Genomic DNA, 16,622 nt, shown 5'->3' on the forward strand with positions numbered 1-16,622 from the left:
AAAAACAAAACGTAATAACGTTAACGCACAAATAATTCAACAAATTAACAGAAATTATCAAAGAAATTGTTCAAAATGTTTTTCTTCGAGTATTTTGTAAATGTCGCACACTGCAGTTTAGGATATTGAATTGTAATCTATCCGATAGTTTAAAAAATCTTCCAACTTTGTTCCAAAAATGGTTTGAATATTTTCATCAGAACAAAAGTTAACAGGGGGTATAAGTTTTACCATGCAATTCCCTATGGCAACAGTTAAAAAAATGCACTGTATATCATTTCACTCAGTTTCTCTCCGCTATTCTTCAACTGATGCACCTGTCCTTAAAAACGTGGCGTTTAATATTAAGTCTAAAGAAAAAATTGGAATAATCGCTAGAACTGGCGCTGGAAAGACTTGTTTAATTTCGGTTTTCTTCCGCCTGTTTCTTTTTGAAGGATCTGTTATAATAGACAGCGTCGACACTAAATCAATACCTCTAACAGAGCTTAGATCGAAAATTACAGTTATTCCACAAGACTCTATTTTGCTTTTGGGTAGTCTACGCACAAATTTAGATCCCTTTGGCCAATACCATGACCAATAGCTTTGGTCTGCCTTAGATCAGTTTGGCCTGAAAGAAGTCGTTTCAAACTCACCTTCAGGCTTGGAGAGAATGGTTTCTGAAAGAGGTTCGAATTTTAGTGTAGGGCAAAGACAGTTGTTGTGTTTAGTGCGAGCAATGTTGAGAGAGAGCAAGATAATTGTTTTGGACGAGGCAACAGCAAATGTGTATTTAAAAACTGACGAATTGATTCAGTCCTCAATTAGAAAAATGTTTAAGAACTGTACTGTTTTAACAATTGCACACTGACTGAATACAGTTATTGATTCTGACAAAGTCTTTTTGATGGATAAAGGATTGGTTGTCGAATTTAGTTCTCCACATCAGCTATTACAGAATCGTGAAGGATTTTTTTACAGATACATTAAAAAGAGTGGTGTGCAAGTAAGTAGTGACTAACGTGATAAAAACAGTAGAATAAATGAGTGTTGTGTTTTTTATAGTGGATTTGTTGGATTTTTTGACATTTCAATCAGATTGTTACACTTACAATACAATACAATACGTTTACGTCACACTTTGCAATAAAAACTGAAAGATTTCATCAGAAATTATTTTTAATTTGTCTAATGTTTTAATTTTTTTTCCTGGTTGAACAATATTCGTTTGAAAACAACTTTTGTTAGTTGAAATTTGGGCGAAATGTTCCCAATCGGTAAATTTTTTTTTTTTTTAAGTTAATACAACTTAAATTCATTTGAGTCACTCACCGTATCTTAATTACCGCATGTTTCAAAAAATTTCGGATCAAGTAGATCACGAAAAACAAAAGCATTTAAAACGTATGACCCAGCTTGTCCAGTTATAATTGAACTGTCAGAAACTTCATTAATCGCCATAATAATTTTGTTGGCAAAATTTTATCTACGAAATTGGTTTTCACACCTGAACAAAAGATATTCATGATTGAATCTTAGGTATTTTCGCAATGGTCACACAGCGAAAGCCCGAAAGTGGTCGATTTAAGGTTCGTACTGAGGAAAATATTGATACTGTCCACGTCAAATGGAAGACGAACGCCAATTATCTCCCAGGTAACTGCCGCAGCAGACTGAGTTATCAGTATCAACTTGCCAAAGAATTGTTCGAAAGCATCTTGATAATTCAGTAACAGCTGAAAGGTACCGGAACAACATTCTTGATGTTTTCATCAATCAACTTCAACTGGCTCAGAGGCAATTTTTTGGCGATAGGTTGATCAATTGAGATGTCTGGCCTGCACTTACGCAGCTTGATTATTACCTGTTTCCTCATTTAAAAAACACAATTTTCAAGGAACCTCTCCACATAATTGATGATTTGAAAAGCAGAATTAAGGTATACTGTTGGTAGGGTTATTGTTTTCCGGGTTGTGCCGTGGTCGTCTGGATTGCTGGGTAGCTGACGTTTCAATAGCCATGCTGCTATCTTCCTCGGAGCTTGTAAATAAACTTTTATTTTATGGGAGTAAGAAGACAGGAATTAAGGATTGCCTCTATTTGCGTCACCTATTACTCGTTTCGAATGATTTTTTAATGATTTGACGCAAGCTTCGCAGAGTCCACCGAAGTGTGGGGCTCTGGGTGATATGAAATGCCACTTAATTTAAGCATTTGCCAACGTGTTAACAATTTTTCCCCGTTTAAGTGATTTTTAAATAATTGCTCTAAATTATGTAGTTCGTTGTTGGCTCCCACAAAGTTGGTACCATTATCCGAAAATAAATCAATGAGTATGCCATGACGCGCAATGAATCGTTTGAGAGTTGCAAGAAATGCATCTGTAGTTAAGTCACTCACCAATTCAATGTGAACCGCTTTTGTCGTCAAACACACAAATAGCGCAATATATGATTGTCTTTAAGAGTCGTTTGCGTTTATAAATTCCTTCTTTAATTATTATGAATGGGCCTGCATAGTCCATACCACTTTTGATAAACGGTCTGTACGGTTGTAATCTACAGCCAGGTAGATTTCCCATTAAAGGTGTCATTGCTTTGGGGTTGCTGTGATAACAAGAAAATAATACACCATCTTAGTACTTGCCGAACACTGTTTCTACCTGATACAAGCCAATATTTGCACCGGATAGCAGTTAAAGTAGCCCCAGTACCTGCATGCATTAATCTTTTGTGTTCTTGTTCTATTATTAATTTGGTAACATGATGGTATGGGGTGTTTTTGATCTAAATTCAGGTTTGAATGTCTAATCCTTCCACCAACACGAAGGATGTTGTGTTTGTCAAGAAATGGGTTTAAGAATAACAAAATACTTGTTTTATGTATTTCCTGGTTTCGGACAAGTTTCTGAATTTTTTGTTTGAATTCGGTATTTTGAATGATTTTGATTATGGTTTTCTCTGAATTTGCCAACTCTGCAGTTATTTATAAATCTTCTTAAAGGCTGTGACGCGCTTCAGTTTGTTATACAGTGTGGAAACTTTAACCGAAATAAAATTCATAAGTTGGACATGGGTGATTTGTGTAAAAAACCCAGAAACAGGTCGACCCACAGAAAAAAATCACAGGGATTGAAAAATCGTGCATATTCGAGTTGCCTCCCATTAAACCTTTTCTTGTCTTTCAAAAGGGTCACAGGGGAGTTGTCTCCCGTGCTTCAGGTAAAGCAATTAGGAATACAACTACACTAGGAGCTGGAAAACAATAGAAAAGACGCTACCGAAAGAGTACAAATGGGAAGGCATGGTAGAGAGCTGATGTACGGAGCACAGATCTGGAGATGGAAGGAACAGGAGGAGGTGGAGAGTGTGCAAGAGAAATATTTGAGATGGGTGAAGCAGACAGAGAAATACCAGGGTACCTAGTAAGGGAAGAGTGCAAGAGGAGTAAGCTGAGAGTGAAAGCGGGAAAGAGAGCGGCAAACTTCGAGGACACAATGGGCGGAAGGGAAGAGTGCAGGATACTGTCTGAGTGCTGTAGAGGAAAGAAAAGGAACTCGGATGCGAATGAGAGAAAGAAGTACCGCAGAAGGAACGGGTATGCCAGTGAGGAATGGAAGGAATGAGAGCGGAAAGGAAATGGATGAGTACGGAGCTGAGCGAGAGGGACAAAGACACGGACATGCAAGAGAGAAGGGCGAGAACCAGGTGGTCCAGGTACAACAGGGAGTATAAGAGATGCATGTCCGGTAGAGTCGTCAAGGGATAAAGTAGGGAGGACTGAACGATCTACGAAGGAAGGAAAAAAAATGTCTAGAGTCGAGAAGGCGAAGGGAATGTATCGAGTTGGAGTCCAAAGAAAAGGGAAAGGTAAGTTAACGGTACGTTTAGACAACTTACCCAATTCCGATAAATTCTAGGCCGCGAAGAGAGAAGAAGACAGGAAAGAACGAAATTTTTCTGGCGCAGGGCCAATCCAAGGTTCGCGACCTGACAAACCCGACTATATGTAGCTACCGTCCCGCTGAAATTGCGAGGATTAAGGCACCATTCCAGCCGCCTCATCGGCTGGGGCTAAACATGAAAGATAAAGAGAAAATTCGCCAAAGTGACAAAAAAAAGTCAAAGGGAAGACAAGGTAGAAAGAGGAATCAACAACGACAAGCGAACGGGATGATGAGAGATCGGGAAGGAAAAAGGAACACGAACAAAACAGTCGCGGTAACATGCGGTTACTCTCGCCCTAACTGTGAGCGAGAATTACTGAATTGGTTACTTTCGAGGTGTACGAGTAACGATGGTGAATCCCCAAGCAAAAACTATTATTTTTGTGTGGCTTCAAGTCGGTCTCGGAGTGGTTTTCAGGTGGAGGATGTTAACTGCCCAGTGCTCGGGAGAATAATAAGTACGAAATAGGACAAGGTATATTATCGCCCCAAACTTATACTCAAAATAAAGAATTACACTCTCCTTAGACTTGAACAATTCAATAATAATTTACAATTTGTGCCATGGTTTTCCGAGTCATAAAATATAAATTTTGAATTCTTGAAACGTAACAAAAAAATTCTCGCGAAGAAGAGGGAAGGAAAATCGACCCTCGGAACAGGCGTGTCTCAATTTTCGCCGTTTGCATTGGCAGGGAGGTCCTTCGGTTGCCCCCTCACTTCAAAAAAAGAGGAATTTATAATAACAAAAGTTTTCTTTGGAATAGTCGAGATATGACTCGGAAAAGAACTTAAAAAAAGGATGGGTTGCACCGATATTCGCTTCCAGGCGAGATAGTAAACAAACCCAAAAAAATTTAACGACTATACCTACTAATGGAATTTTTCAAGCAGAATTGACCCAAATTATACGTGGAAACGGGGTGTTAAAAGAAAATCTTTGAGGAAGTTACGGCTATCGGCGACCTACAAAGTTTTTCACCACTCCTCCGGGGCATGTTCCTTGAGGACGAGCGAAGTCCTGTGGTTCCTCCAGGAGAGCCTCGGGGACGACTTTCAACAGCCTGACTAAACTCTGCTTCCACTGTTTGAGAGTCACTGTTCGTATCTGTAATTATTAATACCAAGCTAATTATTATTATTATTATTATTATTGTAAAGCTGACTCACAGGTGAATAACCCAATTACGAGTCAACTGAAAAAGATCAGCTATTAATATTACTGATTCTCATGGCGAGAAGACTGGAAACTCGATTAGGTACTATATGAACTTAGTGCTCTGATCTCTTGCCAGTTGGTACAAAAAACGTCTAACTTTCCCTCCACATCAGAGTAGTTTTTGACCATCTGATATAGGCTAGAATATTGTAGCAGATTGGTTCTTGCAGTATCTAGATAGAAGGTATCATGCTTTCGACAACTAAAAGAGGGAATTCTGATTGAAAACTGGGATAACAAGTAGGGGCAATCAACTGAGCAATTAAAAACGTCTGAGAGAAATTTAATGCTGGCTAATTTACGCCTAGAAGCTAGGGATGGAATCTGCACCTGCTCTAAAAGGGTCTCGTGTAGCACACCTCTCTGTGGATACTCACCAGAAGAAAAATACATGAAAGATTTGGCAAACCGTCTCTGGACTTTTTCTAGAGACCAAGTATGAACTTTGTAACAAGGTGACCAAACAATACTGGCGTACTCAAGTGTAGATCTTACATACGTTTTATAGAGACAAAGGAGAGTTTGTGGATTATCAAATAATTTCCCATTTCGTATGACAAAGCCCAGAGATTTATACGCTTTAGACAGAACATATTCCACGTGTCTCCGAAATGTTAGTTTGGAATCGAATACAACTCCCAGATCTTTAAACTCATTAACACGCTGTAATGCCGAATTTTCAATCGAGTAGTTGAACTTGATAATTGTGTCCCTCCTCGAGTAACTTACTACATTACACTTATTAATATTAAGAAGAAGGTTGTTAGTTCTTGCCCAGTTTTGAATCAGATCAATATTGCGCTGTAGTTTAAGACAGTCTTCGTTAGTTTCTATGACATTATAAATTTTTAGATCATCTGCGTATAGTTGAAAAGGCACATCCAGGAGGTCAGTCATGTCGTTGCTAAATATAACAAAGAACAAAAGACCAAGGACAGATCCCTGAGAAACTCCAGAAAGTTGCTGAAACAGCCTGGAACTAAAACCTCTGTACTGAACGAACAGGGCCCTTTCACTAAGATAAGACGCAATAAGTTGAATTAGATTATCCTAAAAACCAAAGCTATCCAGTTTAGTCAAGAGCAACTTGTGATCAACACGATCGAACGCTTTTGAGAAATCCATGTAGATGACATCAATCTGTTTACGAGCGTCCAAGTTTACTTGGAGAAAATGCGTTACCGAAAGTAAATTTGTAACCGTAGATCTTCGGGCCTGAAAACCGTGCTGAAAGAAGGATGTCATATGTGCAACATGATTGTAGATGCGATGAAAAAGGACAAGTTCAAATATTTTTGAAAAGTTGTTAATAATGGCAATAGGTCTGTAATTAGTTATCTCACACCTGTCACCATTTTTATAAACCGGAGTAATTCGTGATTCCTTCCACTTAACCGGAAACGGTTAAGTGGATTAATTATGGAGTTGAAAATTACTTTTAATGGAGGTGCCAACAGATGTCTACAGTCACGAATCAGGAAAGAAGGTATCTGATCAGGACCGCAAGTTTCATTGCTCTTTAGCTTACTTATCGCTAATACTATTTCCCTTTCTGTTACCCGGTCAACATACAAAACATTTTGATTGACTGTTGGGTTGTGTGTACTAATACTAGAAATGCTGTTTCTATTAAACGACTGAGAAAAGTAATTTGCAAATTTGTTCACAATATCTTTAGGATCTTTGATTATTAATCCTCTATAATTCATAACAGCCGGAATTGAAGTTGTTTTTCTCATTGAATTCAGATATCCCCAGAAACATTTAGGATTCGTCTTGATTTTATCGTTCATGTTTACTATAAAGTTCCTATATGCAGCTTTTATTTTAGTTTTCACTTCCGATCTAAGGCTCTTAAAACAAATGTAGTCTTCAATTGCCCTGGAATGTTTGTACTTCTTTAATGCTTTATGCTTTTTTTTTATCAGACCAATGATCTCCCTATTAAACCACAACGGATATGAACCAAGTGATTGACGTTTCTTGGGAACGAACTCGTCGAAAATCGAGAATAGTGCTTTATACAATAAGTCAACACCTTCATCTGGATTAGGAATACTGTCAAGAACCGTCCAATCGACATGAGACAATGCCAAATACAATCCACGGAAATCAGCTTTTTTATAGTTGTAGCTGTCGCAAGTAGAAGTGGGAAAATTTTCCCAAAATTCAGCACAAATTTTGATGTGTAATGCAGGATGGTATTTATCCTCTCTAAGAAGGATATCATTAGCTTTGGTGACACAACATGAACTATTACTCAAAACTAAATCCAACAGTTTTCCCATGTTATTAGCTACATTATTGTATTGATTCAAAGTAAAAAAATTGCAAAAGCATGAAAAATGTGTGTAAATTGAAGATGACGATTTGCTCTGAGACCACAGAATGTAATCAGGCATATTGAAATCTCCCAAGAAAATCACGTCTGTATCGTAGAATAGATTGTTCGAAATTAGGAAATCAAGAAGCAGTCAACCTTAGACCCCGGGGGAATGTACAATGCGCAAATAACCAAAGACTTGTTACCAAGAACAGCCTCAACAGCTACCAAGTCTACACAACTGACTTCAGACAAATTACCGATGTTGCTAGTGTCCAATTTCACAGCCTTTATGTTACTTTTGTTTGCTATCAACACCCCACCACCCCTTTTAAATTTGCATGTGCCAAAGTCTCTGTCACATCTGAATACATTGTAGGAATTTATGTCAAATACTTCACCATCCATTACAGACTGAGACAGCCAGGTTTCAGTCAACACAATAAAATCATAGAGGGAGGAGTTACTAGATAGGGACAACTCTTGCAATTTAGAATTCAAACCTCTTACATTCTGATAATAGATGTGTAAATTTTTAGTCCGCAGGGAAGTATTACCTACCCTATTTGAGTAAGAAACTTTTAATTGCTATTTTATTAGATCACCAAAAATGTCATCCTTTAATTTCTGAACATTCCTCTTGTAACATGGGCAACGATCTTGATCCCAAGCTGCATGAGCAACTTCCCCAGAGTCGGTTTCCTCCCTATTCATGGTGTTGTGAGTTAGGCAGTTAACACATTTTAACATGTCATCAGTGGCTTTACACTCTTTAATCTCATGTTTACCAGCACATCTTGGACAACTAACTTGATTCTTACAATTTTTTATCGAATGGTTATACCCATTACATCTGTAGCATCTTGTAATAAATGGTACACCCATCCAATCCAATCATACAGTGCCCACTCTTCAAAGCCATATTATAAGTAAGTATATCCACCTCCAACACAATTTGGTAGACGTCGTTTCGTTTCTTAATGGGCGAGTACTTAATTAGTTTACAGTGGGAAGTAGTGGAGAAAATATGTTTATTCTGTTTAACCAGAAGCGACGGGATATGATCTTCCTGGATGTCTCTCGATATACCAGAAATACGCAGACGTGGCTTTATAACTTTAACATCATGAATGTCATAATTCTCTTTCATATTTTCCTTAGAAACTAATTTCTTGAATTCCTCCTTAGGATCTGAGCACTTAACTTTAACAACATCAAGTTCGGAATCAATGATAGGATTTAAGTTGGTTAATATATCCGTTTTTGTTTTAGCAGCTGATTGAGCAGTATTTTTCGGTTTGACTACAATCGTTTTTAACGTCTGAGCATAAGTAGAAGAAGGAGGCTGTTGCCTAAGCGGGACATGAGCAGAAACATTCTCAGGAATTTTTTTGATGAGGTTACCGATTTCAGTTCGCAGAAGTTGATTTTCATGTTGAAGGTTGGAAATCTGATTACAAAGTAATGCAAAATTCATGGAAATCTGTTTAGAAAAGTCTGATAACACATCTTTCAATCTGTCCGGAAGATTATTTAAGTTCACATCAATTAACAGAGGCGGCAAAATAGAAGCTCTCTTATCACCATCATCATCACCATCGTGCTCAGACACAGGAGTGCAAAAGCCACAGCTCCAAGTTTTTACATCCCCCGATTTTTTCATGGTAGCTAACATCGATTTAGTAACTCCAACGCAAGTAGTATGATAAGAACCATTGCAACTTTCACGCCGACAACTCAAGTATTCATCATTTTTCCCAATGCATTTGTTACATTTGCGACACTTCACCGCCATGCTAGCAGGCAAGAAACCCGACAAGTTCAGCAAAAACGAATTTAAAAATAGATAAGGTTGCTGTGATAGCAAAAAATGCTATCAGCAGCAACAAGGAAGATAACAATCTGCCAAGAGCCGCTAATGTTTCCACTCCCAACAAATTAGATAACAGTGAAAAATATTTTAATGAGAAAGTACTTATCTTTGCAGTAAGCAGGATGCAAATTTCACAAAAAAAGACCAGCAATTTACCAGGGAAAATGTCAATAAATCACGGATCAGCACACCACGGCACGGCACCATCGAACGCTTACTTGAGTTCTAATAAAGATTTGTAAAGGAAAATGCCTAAGGTGCCGCCTTTATAATTTAGAAATCCGGTGGATCTCACACAGTAGTTCTTCAAATTGAAAAAATGATTACTAGAAAATTATAACACATACTAAAAAATGTTACTAGAATAAAAGTTTTATTTTGTCTATTTCTTTACACAGGAGAAGTTTATTACCTTATATCCCCAACACCCTGTAAGAAGACGAAATTTCATTCATTATCATTACACACACAGGAACAATCTTTTTGTAAAAGAGTCGGGTTAAGGGCAGTTTTATAAAAAATGTTTTTTTTCTAACGGGTGTTCATATGAAAAGTTCTTCAAGTTGGTTATGAATTTTTGATGAAAGTAGACAGTTGTAAGTTGTGTTTTGCGAATGCTGCAAGAACTGTTCAATTGAACACTCGATACTACTGCCATGTGATTTTGCTCTTGATTTTTTTTATGATTATGACGTCTTTCCTCCACTCCATTATTTTCTATTCAGTTTCAATAATCTTTTACCAGTATTTTTAAAATCAAAATAATCGTTCTCACTTCGCTTTTTCCATTAGTTCCCTTCAATAAATTTTCTTGTATTTTAATTTTGAAAAATTTACAATATGAAGTATTACGACCCAAAGGGGCCGGCCATAATCAAATTTCAGTTGTCCAGATCGGGGAGCGGATGGGAGAGAAAGACGCATAAATGTGTAAACAATACGACATTTATTTGGTCCTGGTACAGGGGCGGCTTGCCAGATTCCGGCACCTCGCAGGGTGTGGTACAGTGGAGTACCGGTCGCTCCTCGCTCGGTTTTTGCGGTCTTCGTCGGATGGTCCAGTGGTTATTGGCAGGTGTTATAGTCGCCTGGCGGAGCTCTTCCGAAGTCGGGGCTGGCCTCCTCCCTGACCGGCGCGGTGCCCGGTGGTGCCACCACGAGGTCATGCAGGACTGGAGGTAAAGCTGTCGGGTGATGGAGGATGCTGTTGGATGATCTGCTGCTGGTCGCCCTGCGTGATTCTGGTTGCGAGAGCCGCCATTTTGGTGTTTCGAGGTCGTACTTACTTGCATCGCGAATTACCGCTTTTGATCCGTTCCTGGACGTTACCGGGTCCGATCCCGCAGCGGATCGTCATCCCTGTTTTCGCCGGTCGATATAGCGGTCGATGGACCTTCGCCTCCGGGAAGCTATTTCACACGAGCGCCCGGACACTGGTTCAACACGGCGAAACGGTAGCGCGAGGTGTTTCGGTCGACTTTTTGGCGAGAAAAGAACGAATTCGAGCCGTTGCGGTTGGCATCGGCGCTCTCCGCGGGGTTGAAATGGCTTTGGTGAGGCCCAAGTTAGCGGGCGATTTTACCGATCGATAACTGCGTCAGAGTATCTATTTTTTAAAACTACGTTTACGAATTTGTACAAGCTGATTTTTTAATCTAAATCTACTTTTGTGAAGTACCTACATACTCGTACCTAACGATTTATTATCTTCACAACTGTGCAAGGCAAAATTTCATTTTTTAATCGATTTCATTACTGTGCTTGTGAAACATTATTACACTTAATACAGTGTGTGGTTTAGCCCTGGACATTACATTTGTATCCTTATATACTAAAATTTTTTACTCTTGCCAAAATAGCGGCGAAAGAATATACACTTCTTACTATCTGCAAAAGAAAATAATTTGATAAAAAATATATCTTAAGGCAGTCATTTCCTTACTCGTATGCCTAGTTCGTAATTAACCGACACTGTATCGGTAAATTTAAGTCTACATTGCACTTGCGCCATTGTTATAATAATAATTACCGATCTTTTATTACTTTCGTTGAAAGTTACCCAGCGAACGTCATACATCGTTGAGTGCATGTTCCCAGTCTAAAAAAATGCTTAATTTAGGGTTTGAATATAGAAAAAGTAAAACATACTTGATCCTCAAGTTCTTGTCCAGACTGTATAATTAATATACCGGTAACAACTGAAGTAATGCCCCAAATGACATACTGGAAATAGCGCCAGTAGAGAAAATCAATGTCCTGTAAAGTTAGATACCTATTTAATTTTTTATATCCAACTATGAGGGAGTATGATAAGTACCCGTGTTTGAAGTCAAATAGCGTCACTGACATCAAATTTGTATATCATCGTTTAGTGCCATCTGTCAAACAACGACTGCCAAAGTTTCAGGTAAATTCATTGTGTATTTTTGCTTTAGTAGCTGTTGAAAGCGAGCAAGTTTGAGTTTGTTGTGACTATGGAGAAAGTGCAGTACCGATCGGCGATTAGATTCTTGTTTTTGGATGGTAAGATGAGTTTGGAAATCGAAGAAACGTTGTAAGCCCTTTCACCTTGACTAGGGATGAAATGGTCCACAAAATCCACGATATCGTATTGGCAGACCGGCGAATGAATATCAGAGAGATTGTTGAAATCGTAGGCATCTGATCTAAACCTGTGCAGAATATCGTGTATGAATATTTAGGTATAACAAAGCTATCAGCAAGATGGGTGCCGCGCTTGCTGGCTGTGGACAACAAGCGGAATCGAATGACCACTTCGAAGCAGTGTTTTTACCTGTTTAAGCGCAATCCCAAGAAGTTTATTCGCCGTTTCGTATCTGTTGATGAAATATGGATCCATCATTACATGCCAGAAATGAAAGAAGAGTCAAAACAATGGAGTTCACCCGGCAAACAAGCACCAAAGAACGCAAACACAGTTCCATCGAAAGGCATCATCTTCACCGACTATTTGGAAAAGGGAAGAACGATCACAGGGCAGTATTATGATCAATTATGGGGCAAATTTAACGATGCATTGAAGGAAGAAGAAAGTGCTGTTCCACCAAGCCAATGCGCCGTCACACTGATCTTCGTTGCCGCAGCGAAATTGGTGGAATTGGGCTGTAATTTGCTTTCACATTCACCGTATTCTCCAAATTTAGCCCCCTATGACTTCTTCCTGTTTCCAAATATGAAAAAATGGGTCGGTGAAAAAAGATTCGCATCAAACGAAGAGGTCATTACCGAATCTGAAGCCTATTAAGCAGAGTTTAACTAATCCTATTTTTTGGAGGACTTGATAAAGTCAGAAAGACGTTGGGCCAAGTATATCGAGCTAAAAGAAGACTATGTTGAAAAATACATCGAAATTTTTTTAACAAACTTTTTGCTTCTTGTCTAACACGGGTACTTATCATCCTGCCTTCGTAAAAGTTGTTTTAGGTAGGTGAGAAGAAAAGTAGAAACAAATTTTACAAAAAAACAAATTTTTTTTGTTCGACACTATCAGAATCTGAGAATTTTCTCCTGTGTGAACGGATTTTGATAAATGTCACAACTTGTCAAAACGAAACGTGAAGCTAATTTTAAAGATTTTAAGCGATTTGGAGCCTTTAAGGGGCTCGTCGAACAAAAAAACGTTGTATTCAATTCGTTCGCGTGTAAATTGGGCCTTTTTTGGCACTCGTGGGCCTTTAAAACACTCGTTCCACTCGCGTTTTAAAATCGCCCACTCGTGCCAAAAAAGGCCCAATTTACGCACGAACTCATTAAATAAACTCTTATTTTATTATACCTGAACCATAATCCCTGTTTTTGACACTAAAATGTGTGCGAAAAAGGGCCTTTAAAACACTAAAGCTTTAAGGGTTGCTTAGGTAATAACAAATTCACCTACATTTTGAACAATGATAAATACACATTTATACACAATTTATGATAGCAACGAAAGAACAACAATTGACGACACAGATTACTAATAAAAACTTGCGTATGATACACGTTTATAACGGCCTTTAAAGCACTTGCGACATTAAAAGCACTCCGCTACGCGTCGTGCTCTTAAACTCGCCGCGCGTCCTTATACACTTGTATCATAATATACTATTGTTTAGTAGTTTTATAGGATAGATACTCACAATAAGATAAACAAAACTCATTCCACTAAGACACATTGCAATTCCTCCCAGCGTTAGCAGTGGTAAAATTTCGGTAGCCCGACCAGAAACAATTCTAAACATACTACAGATATCAACAGAATCATTTTAACATTTATGCATTGGGATAAATAGGTTTACCTTAGAAGTTCGATGTGTCTGACGATAATAAATCGTAGTCTCTGTTTAATGATTTCCTGATATTCTGCAGAGTAGAAGAGTGAATCGTCATCTTGGTCTTCATATTTCACACACAGATACTTCACTAAATCTATACCTAAGGTCAATTGGCACTTTGACTGGAAACAATAGTAAGCAATCATATTTGCCCAATTCACTGTGGTATGTCCACTAAGAATGAATGATAAAAAGTAGATGATGTCGAGAAGGTAATGAAAATTGGGTAGATATGTTCGAAAGAAGAACATCGGAAATTGATGATCTACCGCGTTGCCGATCGGGATTAATACGATCCCAGCTAAAATACCCAGGGAAGTGTTGAGAATAACCATATATGTTACGTATTTGGAGTTTCTCATTATGCTTTCCTTTGTTTGTTTAGTAGTGCTAGACGGTGACCAACAGCAGGAACGCATGGTATTTTCGAGGGCGCCATATTCTTTCTCGGTTAAAAAGAAAGAAACGCTGAAAAACACTGACTGCAAGAGAAAATATAATACAGTACCAAAAATAAAAATGGCACTTACCCCTGCCACACCGAGAAAACTAGTAATGTATTGAAAAAAGAAATCTGTTTCGAACACAGTTATATAGAAATAAATATTCGCACAAACTAGAGAAATTTGAAAAATGAGTACGAACAATCTTATACGTCGGTAGTGTTTGTTGTTGAATAATCTGATAGACAAAAGGTGTATCCAGTGGAGAAAATTTTCTAAAAATTAGAAAGCAAGGGTTAATATTTTCAATAGAAGATTATAATTTATAACAGTAAAGTCCTAATATAGCATAACTCATAAAAACTGCTTGCAGTCCCATGACCATTAGTGCACTTCATGTCGCCTGTTTTAAATTATTAAAACAATCTCTTTATTCCCCAGATGCTGTTACGAAAAACAGTCTTAGACGGTAATGTTGATTAAATGATTATTAACTATTTTGAAATTTTACGGTTGTATGTATGTCAGGAATTTTGCATTTTCATATAGTATTTAAATGTGGTATACATAACTTACCTTCAAGGGGTTTAATGTCAAAACAATTGATCATTTTTATATTAGTGATTTTTTCATCCATCTAAAATAAACACTGAAAATTAAATTTTTAATAATCATACATTAGGTATCTTAGATTAATTTGGAAACAAATTAATACAAACATTATTCCAACAAATAAAATATTCAGTTATAACACCACGAGTAGTCAAAGATTGTCGAATATTTTTGTGGTGGTATCACGAATGGTCATTCGCTTTATGAACACCATGAGTGCGTAGCACGAATGGTGTTCAAAAGCGTAATGACCATGAGTGATACCATCGGAAAAATATTCTACTATCTTTGGTTACGAGTTGTATTCAACAGACTATTCAATGAACCAAATCAATGATTAAAATAAAAATTTTCGAAGCTAGTTCGCAAATCTGCATTACACATGATTTCATTGTTCAGTTAACTTCGTAAGAAAATAATAATTTCCTTGAATAAAAATAATAATCAAGATTTGTTTAAAATATTCACCTCGACCACTAGTGGAATAGTCAGTTATATTTTCACTAGTGGAATATTCGCTGGAATTTTCTGTTGCTAGGCTACGAAAGTAAATTTCTGCTATTTTATTGGTTAATATTTGAAAAATAATAGGTGAATTGAATAGTCACGAGAACACTCTCTTTAATTGGTTGTTGATTTATAAACCTATGTGTGCAGCATTGATAACTTACTGTTTCACAGATTTTACTGTTAAACATGTTATATTATTCTATTATTCTAGAGAACCTCTTACAAGTAACGTAACTTTTTGTATGTCGAAAACTTAGATGTTAATGTCGTGGCCCGTTCCCAATTAGAAAAGTTCAAAAAAAAATAGCTACCACCTAATATCTCGGTAATTTTCCAACAGATTTTTGTAAAATTTAAAATGCAGATATTTTAGACGGTGAAGAGTAAATCCTATTAACCCAAGTCTTAAAATTGCTATTTATGCAACGAGTTGCAAAATGAGCATCTTTTTTGCACTAGACATGACAATAGGACCACGAGTGTCAACGAGTGGTCCAACATGTCGTGTGCAAAGAAATAGCCATTTTACTACGTGTTTCATACAAGATTTTTTTCTAATTTAGTTACGAAAAGCACACATTCTGATTAAAATCCTGTTTAAATCTGCTATTTCAATAATTTTCCGGGATAAGACTAGTATTACTAATATTATGATTATAGAAGTTTTCATGCCAGGTGCTACATAATTTTTCAAAATTCATTGTACCTATGTACTATGGCGGACAATAAATTTAGGCCGGCCTGTCGTTGAGTTGACATCAAAATGTGAAGCTGGCATTATGTTCAACTAACCCCATTTTCGATTTTTGTCATTCTTGTCATCGTGACAGCGATAATCAAAATTTAAATTGGGAAAAGAAGTGTGCACCAGAGAGAAGTGCTACTACAAATCAGTTATGCTAGTGCGTCATGATCTGTAAGTTACGAAAAAGGCGAAGGAAACGCCAAACAGCTTGAAAACCTTCAGTTTGACAAACTGACACATCAGTCATAATGACAATAAATGGTCGCTTGCATTGACTTTTTTGAAATGTCAGAAATTTGCCGGCCTAAATTTATTGTCCGCCATAGTACTTATATACATATATGTTATGTTTTGTTTTGTTCATTTTGTGTTGGTTTACTAGTTTATGTATGTGTTTAGTCTGGACTTGTGTAAAACATAATGTTGTTAACACGAATAAAATTATTATTATTATTATTAATATCGGGGAGTTGCTATGGGAATACTGTTGGTTGTTTCGTAAAGTAATAAAATGAGTGATTCAGAAGATTCTTCTTTACCTTCAGACGTTGAAGAGGTTGCGAAAGGTGCAATTTCTAATTTGTTATCAAATAAATAAAGGCAAATATACGAATCTACTGATAAAAACTTCGAAA

At 37.3% G+C, this 16,622-nt stretch overlaps 1 long non-coding RNA gene across 1 annotated transcript; it reads right to left on the bottom strand.

Annotated features, from left to right (window-relative positions):
- Nucleotides 1-9,607: 9,607 nt before the first annotated feature.
- On the bottom strand, nucleotides 9,608-11,998 carry LOC138129992 (uncharacterized). Its single transcript, XR_011159453.1, has 5 exons — nucleotides 11,661-11,998; nucleotides 11,492-11,599; nucleotides 11,286-11,441; nucleotides 10,630-11,230; nucleotides 9,608-10,574 (listed from the first exon to the last, which is right to left on the bottom strand). It is a non-coding gene; the product is annotated as an uncharacterized lncRNA (long non-coding RNA).
- Between the last annotated feature and the right edge of the window lie 4,624 nt (nucleotides 11,999-16,622).

Source organism: Tenebrio molitor, chromosome 4 (genome assembly GCF_963966145.1).
Source record: "Tenebrio molitor chromosome 4, icTenMoli1.1, whole genome shotgun sequence".
Lineage (NCBI taxonomy): Eukaryota > Metazoa > Arthropoda > Insecta > Coleoptera > Tenebrionidae > Tenebrio > Tenebrio molitor.